At 36.3% G+C, this 18,697-nt stretch overlaps 1 protein-coding gene across 6 annotated transcripts in view; it reads left to right on the forward strand.

The window, feature by feature from the left end:
- rhea (Talin_middle and talin-RS domain-containing protein rhea) overlaps positions 1-18,697 on the forward strand; it is a 59,983-nt gene that overhangs the window by 16,391 nt on the left and 24,895 nt on the right. For 2 of the 6 annotated variants that reach the window (XM_018458990.1, XM_018458988.1), the window contains exon 1: positions 15,124-15,296. The exons of 3 other annotated variants lie outside the window; for them this stretch is intronic. The gene's annotated coding sequence lies outside the window, so the exon portion shown is untranslated. Of the gene's footprint in view, positions 1-10,543; positions 10,639-15,123; positions 15,297-18,697 lie in introns of those variants that run through there. One more of the 6 variants, XM_018458987.1, reaches the window with a different exon arrangement.

Consider the following 18,697-nt stretch of genomic DNA (forward strand, 5'->3'; position numbering starts at 1 on the left):
GGTCACATCTGGTCCGTTCCGTATCCTTACACTAAAATGTAGTTATGTGGGATGCTCTAAATAGTTTTGACATTCTAGCAAATAGCTAATTGAATGTCCAATATAATTATTTTCTGTATCTAGCTGAATTTTCAGATACTTCAGCAAAACCGTTCTTTCCAATTTCGTTTTCCTTTGTGGCTCAGCGAAATCCCGAGTGTTTTCAGAGCTAAGGGAAGATGAGAAGATACTTTTTCATATAACGTTGTGGGGAACGTTGTTGCAGTCGCTCGTTAATATGAATATGGGTAAATGGTCCGTCGCAAATGGCGTTAAAAGGTCGATAGTCTCCGTTGACCAATTCGCTCGTATCTTCCCACATTATCTTTAATCTCCATTCTGCGGTTCATGCAATCTGCACATCTGTCCACCGGTCCAAACTCGAAGCGACGGTTGTTGTGTTTGTAGCTACGCTCGGAGGGATCAACCGTCGTTTATTACTGAACCCGTCTCGTTCGGATCGTCTTCGATAATTCCACAACGTAATACCCTAAGCACGATAGGAGGTTTAAAGCGAGATACGAACGGTCCTTCTCATCTTACTACCATCCAAAATTAAAATCTTTTGCAGACCTTGATGAAATTGCTTTTCTCCCTGTTTTCTTAACTTTCTAGCGGAAGTTTGAAGATTTCCGCTTACGCAATACTTTCCCGAATACAAATGTCAAATGAAATTCAAAAAGACCTCGTCTAAATTTCGGAATATCGCGACGATTCGTCTAGATGAAAATTTTATTACATGATTAAGCACATTGAGGAGTTTTTTGTTCACGGGATTTGAAATATTTAAATTTTGTATGTGATATATACGCTGAGCAAAAAAATAATTATTATAATTTAACTAGTTATAGTTTATAACCATTTTTGTAGCCGACTGTATTCTTTTTTAGAATTATAAATATAATTATTATTATTACTAACATCATATAGCAGTAATAAGTTATAAATTGCTTCTAATCGTAACTATACTATGCAATTATAGTCACAAATTATCAAACACTTTTCTCTCAGTGTACATTTGGGATAGTACGGATGTCGATAGCCCATACAATGGAAACGTTATGGTCCAGACATTTTGGCGCCGAACTTACAGCTGCCTACACATCGAAACTGCAAACAAACACCGAGTCCGACAACACTTGTTCTACTTGCGTGTAGATTTATATGACAAGTTGAACATATGACATTCGTTGCCACGTTTGATCGTAACTTTTACTATTGCAGCCATTTTATACTTTTCTCCATATACGAATAGCGTAACCATTTTCATAGATGCATTTTCAGATAGTGTTTCATTCTCCATTTTATTATACAAAAAAGGGATGTACGTGATAAATCGTAAACTTTCAGAGAGATCCACTGAGAATTTTTATAAACGATACAGTATTGTATATATCTACGAGATAATGCAAGCGAATGAAATAATGAATATTATCTGAGTACGATATATTTGTTTCGTTTATTTAAACTAAATAATTCTTCCTTCGATTAAAACATTGTAAAAAATATGGGTGTGAATTTAACATCATAAGATTTAATTTAAATCTTACGAGCATTCGAAACGCTTACAGACGTGCTTTCTCATTGTGTGTGCATCCCCACCACTTGCCCCTCACATTGACGATTTTTTGAGTGCTTTCCATTTGGTGGTACAAGACAACACAAGCATTATTCTATCTTTCTTGACATTCAGTGAGTAACAAAGATAGAACGACACTTGTGTCGATTTGTGTCATTAAATGAAAAGCTCCCTTTTTATGTGCAATGATTTGCTGTGAGTCTAAATGCAATTATATGACATCTACGTTTTTTCCTAAAACAAAGTGCGATAGAAGTTCCATAATGCTTATGGTGAAAGATTCAATATTTTTATTTTAAAGTACAATGTTCAAGCTTTAATTTGAGCCTTTTTCAAAGTCTCTATCGCATATCGGGTAATTTTCAAAGACGTAAAAAACAGTGTTTCTGGAAGATTTGAACGCCATTTTTCTAAAAAATGTAACGTGATAGAACATTTTTATTTACGGATTTGTATTCTGCAGCGGGTCAAAAACTATAAAAAGCACCTATTCTGATTAGCGTTATTTGATCAAAATTTTTTTGTCGATCAGTAATTATGAAATACATATGCTATTCGGCAACAGAGATTTCTTCTAACATTCCGTATTTTAAGCAATATAAAGCTCTAATAGTTTACGCTTTCACTCACTAACAATTTCACGTGAGAGGATCCTTCGTATAATTGGGAACTATAAAACTTTTCCGGCCGTAAATCGTTGTCGGACGAGCGCTGCATTTTCGGGGACTGACCGCACGCGCGCGAATCCGGGGGTAACTCGAATCGACAGGCGCATTGTCAGGCCGATTAATCGAACGATAAGTTTCACCGTGTATGGAGAGAGTGATTGACGCTACCGCGATAAGGGCTGATGGCCGTAGAAAGAAAGAAGGAAAGAGGAGGGACAGAATGGGGCGCGAAATGGCAGACAAAAAGAAAAGCAGAGACATACTTAGGGGTAGATCCTTAATTCATCCTGGACGAGAATTCGTTCCAGTCTCTGTTTTCTATCCCTTCGACCGTGTAGAAGCTTGCATGCTTTCCGTCATTTCCGCCGATCGCAATTGCGAAGCAAGGAGACACGTTATTACACGTGCAGGACATTCTGCCGCCGGCTTAGCACAGAGAAAACGAAATAGTTCTGGCAATCATATACAAATTGATAACTTTGAAATTCAAGTATCTGCAATTAGTTTTACAAAGTAATAAAAACTAAAATAGTACCGAATACTATAAAAATATAGTCACAGCAACAATATTTGTAAACTGTTCTCTCTAAAATTTTTAAAGTATAAAATCTAATTCTAAAGAGTGAAATCTCACTATTAAAAATTGACAATTGGGCCACTCTTTTTCAACACTGACTCAATTGTCACTCTTTAGAATTAGATTTTACTCTAAAAAGTTTGAAGAATTAATTGACAGAGAAATAGCGATTCAACTACATTACATAGTTGCGTAATCTGTACTCGCACATTTAAATAAATGCGCATTTATTTATCGATAAAAGTGAGGTGTGAATACAGGGACTAGACTTTATATACAGAGTGTATCACGAGGAAGAGTCAATATCTTGGGAGGTGATAGTATCATTTTAAGCAAAAATGTTCATATGAACATGTGTCCTATTTCGAACGGTTTCCGAGATAGAGCGAATTTGGCATGCAATTGCCTCTGTACATGCTGCGCAAAATTGTTGGTAAAAAAGAAACACTGCATACTTTTTTTAATAATTTATCGTTCAACTGGTACATTTTTAAAGTTCATAATAAATTTTCAAAAATTTCACCATTAATATCAATGCATTTTTCAATTCTTGCGAGAACATGTGCTTGCCTGAGCACATTGCGACGTTTTTTTATAGGAGCAGTAGCATCCCTTATCTGAGCGAGCAATTCGTCTCGTGTATTTATTTTTCTTTTGTACACTTCACTCTTCATCCAATAAACCTCACCCCAACTTCATCCCATAAACAAAAATCCAACGAGGTAAGGTCTGGAGATCTTGGTGGCCAAGATCTTGGTCGCCCTATCTCGGAAACCATTCAAAATAGGACACATGTTATATGAATATTTTTGCTTAAAATGATTGATACTATCCCAAGATATTGACCCTTCCTCGTGAAACACTCTGTATATGTATATATATGTGTGTGTGTATATATGTACATATAAAGATATAATGCAATTATATCTTCCTAGTTTAGATAAATATTTTTTTGAAATGAAATATAATGGCATAATAATTAATTAATCATTGTTGATATCATTTTAAAAAACATTCAAAATTTCTTCACTAAAATCGCTTACCTGCAAGCAGTATACACGGCACTGCCATTAGAGGAAGCAGCAGAGTTTAATTTCTCCAAATTGTAAGAAGAAAGTCATTCAACATATAGATAATAAAAAGCGCAACATTCTGAGATTTTCTGATATTTCCATTAATGAAATGGTTCCTTCAATGCATTGAGTTCGAAAAATGAAAATGAAAGTAAACGAGAGATGCATGTCAACAGTACAGTTTTTAAATCTATAATATACAAAAATTCAGTAACCCCTTAAAATTTCTGGAATTATATATATATATATGAAAATTTTAGAATAAATAGCGCTACAACTATACATATTATTAAGTTTTTATAAGAATAATAAATTAATTAAATGAACTAAAAAATATAGTAATATTAATCATTTGTAGTAAATGATCATTTGTAGTTAATATTATTATATTTTCTTATAATAATTTTATTTATTGTTCTTATTACAACTTGATAATAGGTACATAGTTGAGATGCTATTTATCCTCAAATTTCTAGTTGCTGATACAATGTTTTTTTCAGAGCAAATAAATTTTTATTAATAATTTTATCGTGCAGGCGCGTCAATATCTCTGTTTCAAGATAAGAGGCGGCCTGCTTTCTATTTTTCAATCTATCGTGATATGAATTGTTTTTCCTGTTACAGCTGTACAAAAAGAATGATTTTGTTGAAGTATCTAAAAATTTCGACAGATATAGATTTGAAAATAATTTTGTTAGACCATCAAAATAATTATGTAGGATATTCAAGCATAGTAAGAAAAAGTTTTGACATTTTAGCAACCAATTTGAATGTCCAATAATTATTTTCAGATTCGTATCTAGCTATATTTTGATGTACTTCAACAAAATTTTTCATTTTTGTGTGAATAGAACCTGCTTTTATTTTTGATAACTTTTTCGGTACTGAATTATATGTATATACTTATACATTTATTTATTATATACTTATCTGTAGCATAACAACTATTTTAGTATCTAACAACGAGTCGAACTAACGTGATAACATACTCATAGCAGAGTATTTATATGTACGATACTGAAAAATGATTAAAAAATGACTTGGTATTACAACCATAAGTATTGTATAAAGGAGCTCTACAAATATTGACGCAAACCTTTTATATTTAATAAAAAATAAATTTAAAAACAGTTTTATTGAAAAATAATATTTATTTCGATAACAATTGTAATATTTTGTTATTTCCTTGGCTTTTAGTGCTGCCTTTTATTGCCCAAGAAAATACAATAAATTGAGAGTGCTTTATACTTATTGGCAAGGCCGTATTTTATATTATTTAAAAACTCTTTAGTAATTATATATCGCGAGACTGCGTTACAAAATTTTATCCAGTTCAATTCGTCGAATAATACTATGTATTATGCACTTTCATATCTTTTTATATAATCGCGTTTCTCATGTATCATATACGCGTATATGAGTCGTAATTGAGATCAATGTAATGAACATCTTAATCAAGTCATAAAATTGACAGCAGAGTGAGCTACCGCAGCGCTGACGACGATAATATTGCATTGGTCGCGTGCGGGAAAATTTGGTTGTCCGTGTTCGATTTTTCATTTCCTTTTTTTTCTTTTGTCACTTAAGAAGAAAGCTCGGCGATGTTTTGCAAGCGGTTTATGGTCAAGCAGCCGCTCCGCCAGCTTCCAGGCGGGAGTGCCGCTCGCTGCATAAATTGCCTGTACATCTCAATTCACCCCCCGGGACGGTGACCATTCCCTTACACGTCGTGCTCCTGAGTGACACTCCCCATCCTCTTTCGCAGAAGACCTCCCGCCTGCAGACTCGCATTATCATCCCTTCGCTTCTCCCTTCGTTTCCACCCTCCCTGTCCCGCGACCGATAAGGGCGGGTCTATTTCGAATCTTTGTACGGCCGGCGACCTAAGCCCACATCTAAGTAAGAAAATTATCGGACCCCGCGCGTGATCGAAGCTCTCTTTCCTTCATTGTTGATTATCATATAGAAGATATTCAAAGGAACATTGATTAGACGTGATTAACGTGAAATTCCTATTAAACTTTATGCGACACGATAAAAATAATATATGAATAGATTTAGTATAGTTTTAAAAAAGCCGCTTTTTTAAAATTGCTGTTTTTGCTATATAAAAGACATAATAATATGTAGTAACTTCTAAATTCCTTTATAAAATTAATGCAATCTATGAAAGTAGCATTATTTTTATTAAAATTTTTTAGTTATCCTTCTATTTTTATAGTAAAACCTAATCTAACCTTCCTTTAGTACATGGCAAAGCTTAAGTAGACAGATTTTTAACTCTAGTTTGTCACACTCCGGTCTAATAAACTCCTGAAGTGTCTCTTTGTAGTTTATTTATTTTTTTTTTTCCCAAATATTTTGTTACGAATTCAGTTTAAATCCAAATTATTTTCTAGACCTATTATTATCATATAAACATGATGTTTGGACTCTATATTTTTAATTCTTACATTAATAGTGCAATAATGTATGTTTTGTATGTTTTATTGAATACATTATGCGACCTCAATCTTTTATACAATTTCAAAATTTCTGTTAACTTATCCCGCTGTGTATCATATACATAATTATTTTCTTTACGGAAAGAACTGAGAAGCAAACGTAGTAGGTTTTACGAACATGCGTGAATTTTTCCAAAGTGAATATTTCTACCTTTGGGGAAAAAAAACTAAAAAAATCCGCGGAAAAATTGGAAAAATTGAGTTTTTTCCCGATCCTTTAAAACTATAAGATTTAGCTTCTAAAAATTACATATAAATCGAATGATTATAAAATATTTATAAGAAGCAATACAAAAAAGTCGAATGTATACATAAATTTTTTTTTATCAAAAATATAAACGTTTTGATTCTCGTTTTGGATCATTCTCAACACATAAAAAAATCTTGCTAATAATAAAATAATCAAACAAATTATCAAACATAATTATGTGAAATTGAAGCGAACCTTTATACAGAATGAAATGAGGTATAAGCAAAATTATAAGAATCGTAAAGGTCCAATTAAAATGATGAGATTGGTCATAAAAAAAAATTTCGTCGAATACATTTTTGTACTTGTGCAAACCGGATGATCAGCATTGAATTTAGCAATAATAAATACAATCAAGTATCGAAAATTTAAGATAACTCACGGACGATCTTGTGATGCTAAAAATATACGCGGAAAAAACGGTTTTACGAAGTATCTAAAATTTAATAATTTATAGATACAGATTTGAAAATAATTTTGTTAGATTATCAAAATAATTATGTAGGATGCTTAAGCATGATGAACAATGCTGCAAAAAGTTTTGACATTCTAGCAATTAGCTTGAGTTTCTTATATTTATTTTGATAGTCCAACAAAATTATTTTCCGGTCTGTATTTAGCTAAATTTTTAGATCTTTCAATAAAACTTTCTGTTCTTTCCGTGTACGAGTAAAAATACAGATGAATCAATAATAAAATTTAATTGCACGATATGTCCGCTCAATATAAAAATATCTACAACATTCACCAGTCGGGTAGCAAGGTTTTTTAACTCTGAATACGACAAACACGTGGTTCAAGTACGTGGATTGGCATCCATATCCCTCCAGAAACTTTTTAGCGCATGATTCGTTTTCGTAATTTAAGCGATAGGTATCTTTAAACCGTGCGCAGTGACGTATAAATAAATTTGATCTGCGCATGTACGTAAACCTATTTAATTTTTTTACTAGTCGTTATATCTGAAAAACATCAAAACAGAGGTGTTTGGTAGATAACTCGCGTGCCACATTTTTGTTTTATTCATTTTTCTGCAATAGAGATTTTGAAGTTGAGCTTTCTTATGAGAGATGAACGTAAGAGAAGAAAAATTTGAGAATGAGGAGAATGCAGCATGTATAATGTATCTAATGTATTTATGAAAGTGATACTAGAACTTTCGCTTTTATTCCTAAGAAAGTAATTTCCTAACTATCGTAAAAAGACTCTTAAATTTTCCAACTTCCTTTGCGAAATTAAATTTCGGTTTAAACTTTAGATTCGCTACACTCTAAATTTTTTACAGTGAAATCTCACTCCAAGAAAGTGAAAATACAACCACCCTTGGAAAAAAGTGAAAATATTTCACTTCTTAAAAACAGTGACAACTTTTACTCTTTTTAGAGTAAATTTTTACTTCAAAGGAATAAAATTTCACTCAAAAAAGTGAGATTTCACTCTAAAAAGAGTGAAGATCGTTACTTTTTTCAAGAAGTGAAATATTTTTACTTTTTTTCAAGGGTGATTATATTTTTATTCTCTTGGAGTGAGATTTTACTGCAAGAAATTTAGAGTGTACGGAACTAAAAATCAAATTCGCTAAAATGTGAAAAGCATAATTAATAGACAGAAAAGACGGTTTTTACTGAAGTACACTGAAAAAAAAAAAGATTGGCTGCTGCAGTAAATTAGATGGTAAAATATGGCATAGCATTTTTAATTGGTTGCAGCAGTCAATTTTTGGTTGTGTTAGTCTATCGAAATCCTATACTGACATTGCAGATAGGCTAAAGCAACCAAAAATTGGCTGCTGCAGCCAATTAAAAATACTATGCCATATTTTACCATCTAATTTGTTGCAGCAGCTAATCTTTTTTTCAGTGTATATCTACAAATTTAGCCAGATACAGATCTGACAATAACTTTGTCCCATCAAAATAATTTTTTTTAATACTTTAGTAAATACGCTTTTTTCGCATAGTAAATGCCGTGTAAAGTAACTAATACTCGAATTAATTACTTGGTATTTATATAAGTGAGCACGCGCGTAAATTGAAACGTTCGCGCTTCAATTGCGTGACAGCAAAAGATCGAAGGTACCGAGTTAGGATCTTTGCGGCGACATCATTAGTTTAATTGCAACTGCAGCCTTGTGATCATCCTTAAGTTAAATTCGACCGGTGTCATCCCGATCACTGCAATTTACTACCAAATTCGTCACTGAGATCTTGGCGCGATGGCGCAAAGTCAGGGCGCAAACACGTTCGCTCTTTCGCATTCGTACGAAGGGGGCGAGAAAAGGCCTGCAGCAATGTCCTCTAGCGTGATACGACACTCAAATTTCGAAGGGGTCGGGCACCAACGCTGCTGCACCCCCGCGCGCGTCATCTCCCCGCGCGGTGAAGATAGTAGGGGGCCTCCTGCGAACGGACGACTCACCCCCTCGCGAATTGGCGGAGTACGAGAAAGCGGGGCAGCGTCGGACAGTCGGCGCCAATCGTCGCCGCCCTCGTCCACCGATAAACCCTCGCGTCTGCGCCCCTCAGCCGGGTGTCCCGTCGGTTCCCTACGTCGCCCTCGGTTCGGGTACCGCGCGCAAGGCCGCAGACCTATCACTTCTTTGGCGACAGCCGTCGGGGTAACATCCTTGCCCTCGCTCTCTACCCTCGCTCTCTTCTCCCATCCCTTCGGCCCTTTGCATTCACCGACTAGAAATCGACGACTCTGAACTTCTGCACTTGAGCTTCCCGTTCCCAGCTTCCTCTTTAATCCGCCTTCCTTTAAAACGTTTGATTTTAATCGATCTCTTGCCTCTCTCTCACGTGCCGCTCTTATTCCATTCATTTATTTATCCTTCGTTCCTGTTTGTCCAGTTCCGCGAAGATAGAATCTAATCGGGGAGCGACCGTTCCACTTCGCGTCTCAGTGAAAGACGTGTCTCACGATCGTTCCGGCCTCCAGACGTGCAAGCAGTATTAATCGGTTTAACGTTCCTCGTCGGTCTCTCAGGTAAAATAAACTTCCGTTTTCTGTGATCAATTCTTAGTTCCCTTATAGAGCCATCGCCTATTACGATTTTTACGAAAAAAAAAATCCCTTATTTCCGCACTATTTCGACTGTGCTATCTACTGTCAAGTTTTTCTTCGAACACGCACGTGCGGTTTCGTGTTTTCGCAATTTTTGGAAAATACTCTCACGGTTCTATTTGCGATTGTCTTTTTTCACATTTGTCCTTGTTTGTCGATTGTCTTCTCACTCTGTCCGTGATCGTACGGAGGAAACATACAACCGATCGAAAAGCACACCAGATTTCACGCCGTTCCCGCTTCCGCTGGCTTCGCGATCGTCGCCGGAAAGTATCGGCTGTCGCGCTCCAGAACTTTGTCGTGCCTTAAAACCGCCGTCCAGATCGTGACAATAAACTCTCTCTTTGAGACTCCCTTTTTTTACGCGATTTTACTCTCCCGTTTGTCGTATCCGTTTCTCGTGTCCGTTTCTCACTGTAGACTAAATCAATCCGGCATTCGAACGACAAATTGTACCCAACGAGTTTATTTTCCCTCCAAGTCGATTATCGATCCAACCACGAGATTGCCTTACCAAGATCCAAGTCCGTCCGGGATTCTTCTCGAAAAGTTCTTCTCCCTCTTTTCCTTTATTTCCCTCGATTGAGGTTGAACAAGAATCAACTCCGTCCCTTCCTTGTGCCTTATACACTCCTGATTCATCCGTTTGTGACTGGGGCGAACGATCGCGTTCCCGAAGACGAAGATCCAACAGCGCGCAGTCAACGAGGATCGCTTCTTCCCTTCCGATTACGTAGAGAATCTCCTCGTATACAAACATCTAGCTCTTCCTCTGTGCCGTTTCGCTTGTAACTCGCGCTGAACGACCATCGGTGCGACGAATCTGTCCGAGAAGAGATTTTCTCGAGCGCAATCGAGTAACGCCACGATGACATCGATACGGTGAGTAAGAAACTATTTAATTGTATGCAAGAGAGTTTAGGCTACCTTTACAAGAGAGCCGTAGCTTTAGTGATTGTTAGCGAAATAGAATAACATCGCCCCGTTCTCTCTCTGTCACGTTGCGCGTGCTTTCAATGTACCGCGCTATCACTTCGATCTAAAGTATGCTCTCATATAGCAGAACGAGGGTTGCAGGTCGCAAGACTAGAAAAACTGACTCGTATTTTAATTATAATAGGCTACACTGAAAGAAAAGATTGGCTGCTGCAGCAAATTAGATGGTAAAATATGACGTAGCATTTTTATTTTAATTGGTTGCAGCAGCCAATTTTTTATTGCGTTAGCTAATCGAAATCCTATATTGACATTGCAGCCATCTAATTTGCAGCCAATCTTTTTTTTCAGTGTATAGGACACAGAAAGTTGAGTGAACTTTGATTTTCGCGTCCTATGTCCTGCGTATTGTGGCCTGCGGCTCATTATAATTTGAAATACGTTTCACTTGCGACCTGCGTTCTGCGTAGATATCGAATTTAAAGCGGCTACAAGTTAATAGAGAAAATCTAAATTCTCATTAACATGTCTCTAGTTTTGTAAATCTTCGATTGAATAAATCGTGAGACGTCAACAATGTGACTTACATGGTCACTTTTAGTGACGTGCTCTGAAGTGACGCCAAAAATGTCTATTTTCCTATCATAAATTGAGATTGTTCTAATCACAAAATCTAAACTAAAAGTATTCGATAGTATAAAAAATCAGTCTTAAGAATTGGTCGATCGAGATCTGAAACTCTCTATATTTTTTGCTTCCTTATTAATTTGTGTGAATAGATTGTGCGTAATATTGTTACATGATCATTTCATAATAATATAGTTCGATAAATTTATTATATTACGTAACGCATATAATAAATGTATGCGTATAACAAATGAAAATACGTCAATTTACTTTTTGGTAGAACTTTTTCTCACCAATAAAACCTGTACTGAAATTAAACATCACATCCTAATTTCTGTCCAGACTTAAAATCAAACGGACAAACGAGTTAACAAGTTACAGGAGGTATAAAATTGATTGCCATAGGACGATCGAGATAGTATACTCAATTATTAAGAGCGATTCGTGGTAACAACCCCCTACGATCTCGAAATCAGATAGTATAATATGAGGGTCGACTTTCCGGGGTCCCGAAATTGTTCAATATCGAGGGAGCAGCAGACTTCGGTAATAATAACCAGGTATTCACGCACACACATTCGGATTCGTTGCCTTTTGAAACCCATCCCGTGAAATTGTTTCAAATGACAAAACGGGAGATGGATTTAATCTTTCCGAAATTCACAAACGGCTATGTTTAGATTTTATATCGTGGGGATTAATTTTTGTCTGGGGCTTCCGTTAAACGGTATCTATTAGTCTTCATAAAATTGTTTATACGTATTGGTGTATATATAGAGTTGTACGTAAAAACTGGGATGAGTAAACGTTCACAAATTGTGTATGCTGAAAGAATCACAAAAGCGATTTGTAAAATTTCCGCGACACACAAATTGGTGAATAGAATGGGGGCGGAAGTATCCTAAATAATTATTTAAACAAGAATAAAAGGTTCATAATGTAATACGAGCAAGCGATATAGATTCTGAGTTCGACGTTTTGCCGATAAAACTGCGTTATTGACAATACAGTTTTCAGCTGTACAATCTCTCGTTTACACATTCGAGTATTATTAATCATTTTCCAATAGAGAGTTTCCAATAGAGACACGGTAACTATCCAGGTTTATTGGTGACGTTATACGCTAAAAGTATACCAAATCTCTAGTAGATATGATTTTATGTGGCAACGCACGCTCGTTTGTAACACTTGACATTTGTAATAAAATTGAAGATATTTAAAGTTTCTCTCATGAAAATATTTAAATAATTTTTTTGATTCTCAAATATTTAAATAATTCCTAATTCTAATCGAACTCTTCACAAAGTGTAGCATAAATTAATGTTGAAAATAATTGTTCTGCCTCGGACAAATTTCACAATGTGAGGGGCAAACTGCTTTCTAAATCCGCAAACTCGTTTCTAAATCCGGTGGAAATTACGGATGCAGATTTCTATGTAAGTCCTTTATCTCTTTTCGTTTTACCTGTCGCGATACATCTTATTTTAATCCTTTTATTTATCGGTGTAGTAGAAGGAGAATTGATGATTTCCGCATCTGTCACAGGCCGGTCACAAGACGTCCAGACGTTAAAACAACTCAACCGGATACACGCAAGCGTACATTTATTTGAAATCCCGGTAGACTGTTCCTTGCGGCTCGACAATAACGCTAGTTCCCTGTTAGTGTTGGCTTCGAGTCTCGCGCAATCTCTTGAATTAGCATTGAATGCGAATGCGATCGATTCGAGTAAAACTTTGCCCGAACATTGCGATTCTTCATTAACGAAAATGTAAGATAAAGGAATTCAGAGAGTATGATTGAAAAAAAACATGCGTTGAGAAAATAAGATTAGATAACATCTTAAAAATTAGGAGAAAATCGAGAAACAAGAAACGTGTATGAATCATTCCGTAAGAATGAGATAAAACGTTGATCGATACTTTGATATTACACGAAAAGAACAGTTTTGCTGAAATATCTATAAGAATTTAGCTAAATACAGAACCGAAAATAATTTTTTTTGCAGCATTGCTTATTATGCTTAAATTTTCTGCATAAATATGATGGTTCAACAAAATTATTTTTAAATCTGTACTTGTTTAAATTTTTAGATGCTTCGGCAAAATCATTCTTTCTATGTATATAGTTATATATTTATAAAAGGATAGATAATAAAAAGATTAAAATAAATATAAGAATACATCAAATATGATAGGAACGCCAACACGATCAAAGTTAGATGTTTCGAATAATACAACACATATTTTTTATTAAACCAATTTATTTCAGATATGATTGCGCGCCGATGAATTTTTCGGTCTTTCAACACAATCAGTCTGAAACGCTAATAATCTCTCCTAAATTAAATTAGAAGAACTATAAAGAACTTGTTGCGAAAAATATTACCTCAGCCAGGCTTCGAACCTAGGACCTCTCGACTTTCCGGGGCGAGTGTCTTAGCCAACTCGGCCACTCTCTCTCTCTGAGGCTTTAAATATAAGAATATTTTTACTTTACTTCAATTAGAGTAATTACAGTTAATGGAGTTTTCGTTCTCGAACGGATCGAGAAGAAGCAAATCGTTCGAGAAGCTTATCGAAAAATCGAGATAACCGGGGATATGTCGAGGGGGGGATATTTGTTCGCGTTCTCGTGACGCTCGAGATTTTTCCATTTGGTGCACGGGGGTGTGTTACTGGGGCACTAGTGCGCAGAAGCCCCGAACATGCCCGATGTGGATCCCAGAGAATCGTCGAAGCGATGCCCCCCTTCCAACCCCCCGCCCCGAAGCCTTGCATCCCCTTCGTGAGAAAGAGAGAGAGTTTTGCGAGCGAGCAAGGGGTGGCTCCCCGAACCGACCCGCACACAGCTATACATTTCGAGCCTTAGCTCGCGTAGCGCGCGGCACATTCAGTTTCTGACCAGCGCGACGATCGAAGTGACGCGTCCGTGCCGTTCCTGATTGAACCCCGTCGTCACACACGTCTCTCGGGATTTCACCCGCAGGATCGACGAATCCGGTTGCCCCGACTACGTCGCGTTCACGGTGTTTCCACGGGGCGCGGGGGTGGCTCGCAAGATCGCGGCAAGCCTATACACAACACACATACACACACTCACTCACACATATATATACACACACACATATATATATATATACACACACACACGGTCAGGGATGTCGCGCGAGACCTCGCATTCGCTCGAAGCCATCGATCCTCGCAATCGAAGCGATTCAGTCAGTGATGCCTGTGTGAGGCTCGTGCGAGTCGTGCGGCGATAAAACAAACCAATCGGGACAAGTGCAGGAAAATAACGCAGTTTAACATACAATCAATTACTTCTCATTCTGATTTTGAGCATTCGATTTGTGTACCGTAGCGATTTACTTTTGCAAGTAGAAGATTCCTGATTTTTTTTTTCCGTTATACTATTACATCGCTAAGCGGATTTAGCTTCTCGGATTATCTTTCTATATGATTCTTCCTTTTTACATTATTTGAAAATTTGTTTAAATTACGTCTGGTATAAATTCTTTTCTAATCCAAAGTCAATTAAATTTCTTTTTTTTTTCATGGAAAAATATTTATTGTTATTAACGTATTCCTGGTATTAAGCCTATTTTATCAAGCAGACTCGTCGCATCTATGAATAATCTCGTTTATCGAGGCTCGTCGATTGGTCGTTTAATGGAATATCGATGTAAATAGCGAGATTTACGAGGTTATCAAAGTTCGTCGTCGTCGTAAATTGATCGGGATCGCGCGCAAATATAATAAGAATGGAGCTGAATCCGTGCTGCAGCTTCGTAGGGATAGTAAATTATCTTTACACGAGAAGCTTGCACCGGAAACGGCGTCAACCGACGCCCAACATTCCACGATCCTGGGTATTATAGGAGTCAAGCCAAAATAGCCAAAATTAGATATATAGATGTAGTTGCTGCGCTAGGCACCGCTAAAGCAAGCCAATACAAATGCGCCGCCGCGCCGGAGGTAAATATCATCCACTATTTTTCTTACGGTCAGTCGTCGCGTATCATCAGCGTCCATCGTTATATCAGCTACTCTTTAGCCAGCCACGTGGCATTCGCCTGCCTTCAGCGATTCGAGATACGTCGCGTGCCTCGTTTTATAAGACTGTCACGTACGTGATTCTTTATGATAATGGGAGATACAAATCTATTAACGCTTTGCAATTTAGCGAGTGAAGAACACATTTGGTTTTATAATTGGGAAACTTATTCGGATAGTCCAAATTTATATTTGTTGAAAAATATCTAAAAGACGTCTCATGTCCTGATTTTAAACTTTGTGTAGTCTGGATAATTTACGAATTGAAATAAAAATTTGACATTCTGATGTAATGTACCTCAATCGCGTAGATTTGTAGCTTAGAAAATGAGGCCGCGATCATTTCTCGTGTGAGCTAAATGTTGCTGTGACGAATGTTTTATAGGCAAAGATACATTTAGATGGAACAATGTTTAGATTTAGAAACAGATGCAAGCTCTTGCGTATTAAAAAATTTTCCATCCCATAAAGTTGTTTGATACGCAACGTTACACACCTACTGCGAGGAGCTGGTACGGCTTTATTTGTTCGGTTCGATGGAATATTCATTTCATTTAGATGGTTAGCAGCATATGCCGTTTCATACTCTTGCGAGTGAATTTATTAAAACTTTTGTCGTGCCGGTGGAACGTTTATTTATAAACGTTTATTCAATTGATCGACGTTTGCGAATATCGTTGAGTTGTATTTGTGCTTTATTTCGTAATGTCGCAAATGCAGTGTGATATATTTGCGTCTACTTACAGCTTTGTACCGTGCTAAGTGTTCCTGTAGCTTATATTTAACGAAAGTAAAATGTCACGAGAAAGAATCCGTTTCTCATCACCTTTAAAAGTGCTAAAGCAAAAGAGAAAGAAAGAGAGAGACTTTACCGAATAATTGTAACAGCGTCTCACAATATATTACAAAATTAACATCGTAAAGTAAATTCGCGTAACGTACGCGGCGAAAACCTTCATTTAAATATCTACCTGCACTTGATTGATTTTAAACGGAGGCAATAAGAGATAAGTGATCGAAAACGACGTGGCATAAAATATTTTTATCCTCACAAAGCTGGAGTAAAGCTAAAAAATAAGGTGTGATACCGATTTTCCCAGTAAATTATCGGATATATAATCGCGTGGGAGTTAATAAGTTATTTGGATAACCCGGATAATAAGAGGTTACGCGGGCGTTTTATGTGTTCCTACGCGGTTTAACCTGGGGTAGTGACGCGCGAAAAAATGTGATGACATCCGCAAAGAGTGGCAATGACACGGAGAAAGAGGGTTAGAGCTAGGCAAAGCGTTTGTGGAGTGGTGGGTGAAAGAACCGACCGACTGTTACCAGTGCTACCCTTCTCGCGAGGCGGCGATGAAATTAAAAAAGCTGACGACGGCGCTATAATTCGCTTCGAGAGTGGAACGTGGTAACTACATACACTGTGGCCGAAGTAAATGGCAATAAGTGTTATGTACACGCCGATATAGCTTCTACTCAAGCAAATTTCATTTAGTAAATTACACGCATCTTGTATGATGTCAGTCGCGATTATTCACCGGCTTACTGACAAATGTTAGAGAGCGATTCGTTATTTTTACGCAAATGCTTTTACATTTGACACTCCGGTGCTAACGGTCGGATCAATTGGAATCTATTGGACACTTGCACTTAATTAATTAAATTTCTTTGTAAAAAATGTCAAACAATTAAATTTATATTACGTCTGTAAATTTGTATTATTCGTATTATAATATACCTACTTAGTGTTTATTTTTTGTCTGAGTCGTTCTTGCCATTAATTAGTGCTTTTTAATTAACATAAATAGATCTCTCAGCGTCAATAACTATTACAGATTTTGACGTCTACTCTGAAAGGTTAATTTTAACAACAGAATTAATATTTTCTAACATTCATATTTATAACATTAATTATAGAGAATTAGATTACATAGATTTGTAGAGAATTAATAAACCAATCATGATTAGAACAATTGTCACCGAATAGTTATTGAGATAAATTATTTATTAATAAAAAAATTACATTTGCAATCTGCAATTAATTGGTAATTATCGAATGAGATATTATATATTGTCTTTATTAAAGTGATATATTAAATTATTAAATCAATTATAAAAGCATAATTGCTTTTTAATTAATAGATTATGATTATTTGATGAATACATTGCCATCATAATTAGTAATTTAATTTAATTAGCTAACGATTACATCGAGTAACGATTAAATCGCTTATTAATTATTAATTTTCGACTTTGCGTAACTTTTGCATAAGTCATTATGTTGGTGGGCAATTTCGAGCCAACTTGGGCAGTTCAGTTTCAACAACAAAAATTATGAAGACAATTATCAATCAAAGCAATGATAATGTAATGTCGATAAGGCGTCACGGGGAATTATGTTATCGGTATTAACCTTGCAGAGTGGATGCAAAGTATATTCCAATGCATAGGAAACGCAATTTGCATGGAATATATACATAAAGCTTGTGTCATACGCGTGGCTTTGTTAAACGTTCGCACGGACACGTCGCTATCATCCTTCGGAGCAAAAACACCGGTTACAGATATGCCGTAACATGCGGCGAGTCCGAGTTGTAATGCGGAGAGTCGCACGGTTCAAACTTAAATGAAGTTTAAATGAAACTCTCTTTCCACAATTCTGCCTGGAAAATGGCGGAGAATCAGTTAAGGCACAGTTAATTTAAACCGATGCGAGAACGGGTCAAGGAGATTGTTGTACGAAGATTTGCATGAAGATTAGATCGAGAGTGTGCAGGATGTCCAAATTATTATATCGATAAATGTAACGCTATTCGTCACCGCTAATGGGAGTCGCCATCTGTCCAGTAAATATAGATACCAATTAACAGTAATGTAACATTAATGTCATAACTTCATACTCGATAACATAAATGTAACGTGACATATATCATACGTTACATTGTTAAGTGTGAAATAACTTAAGTACCTACATGTATAATTTAATGACACGACATTGATGTTACGATTCCACACTCAACAATATAAATTTAATGTGCGTAACAGTTACATTATTGAATGAGAAATAACATAAATTCTACATAAATACGCTGTTACCGGCTTGTTCGTCACCACAAATAGAAATCGTCATCCACCCACAGTAAACATCAACGATAACAGAATGGCATGAAGTTGTAATTTTGTACTCAACAATATAAATGTAATATAACGCATACGTAACAGTTATATTATTAAATCTGAAATTATAATTATGATGCTATGTTACTGTTGGTGCTTACTGGGTAATTCCCGGGTGTACCACGGCGAATCGGGCGGAGGTG

Source organism: Mycetomoellerius zeteki, unplaced genomic scaffold (genome assembly GCF_001594055.1).
Source record: "Mycetomoellerius zeteki isolate Tzet28-1 unplaced genomic scaffold, Tzet1.0 scaffold79, whole genome shotgun sequence".
NCBI lineage: Eukaryota > Metazoa > Arthropoda > Insecta > Hymenoptera > Formicidae > Mycetomoellerius > Mycetomoellerius zeteki.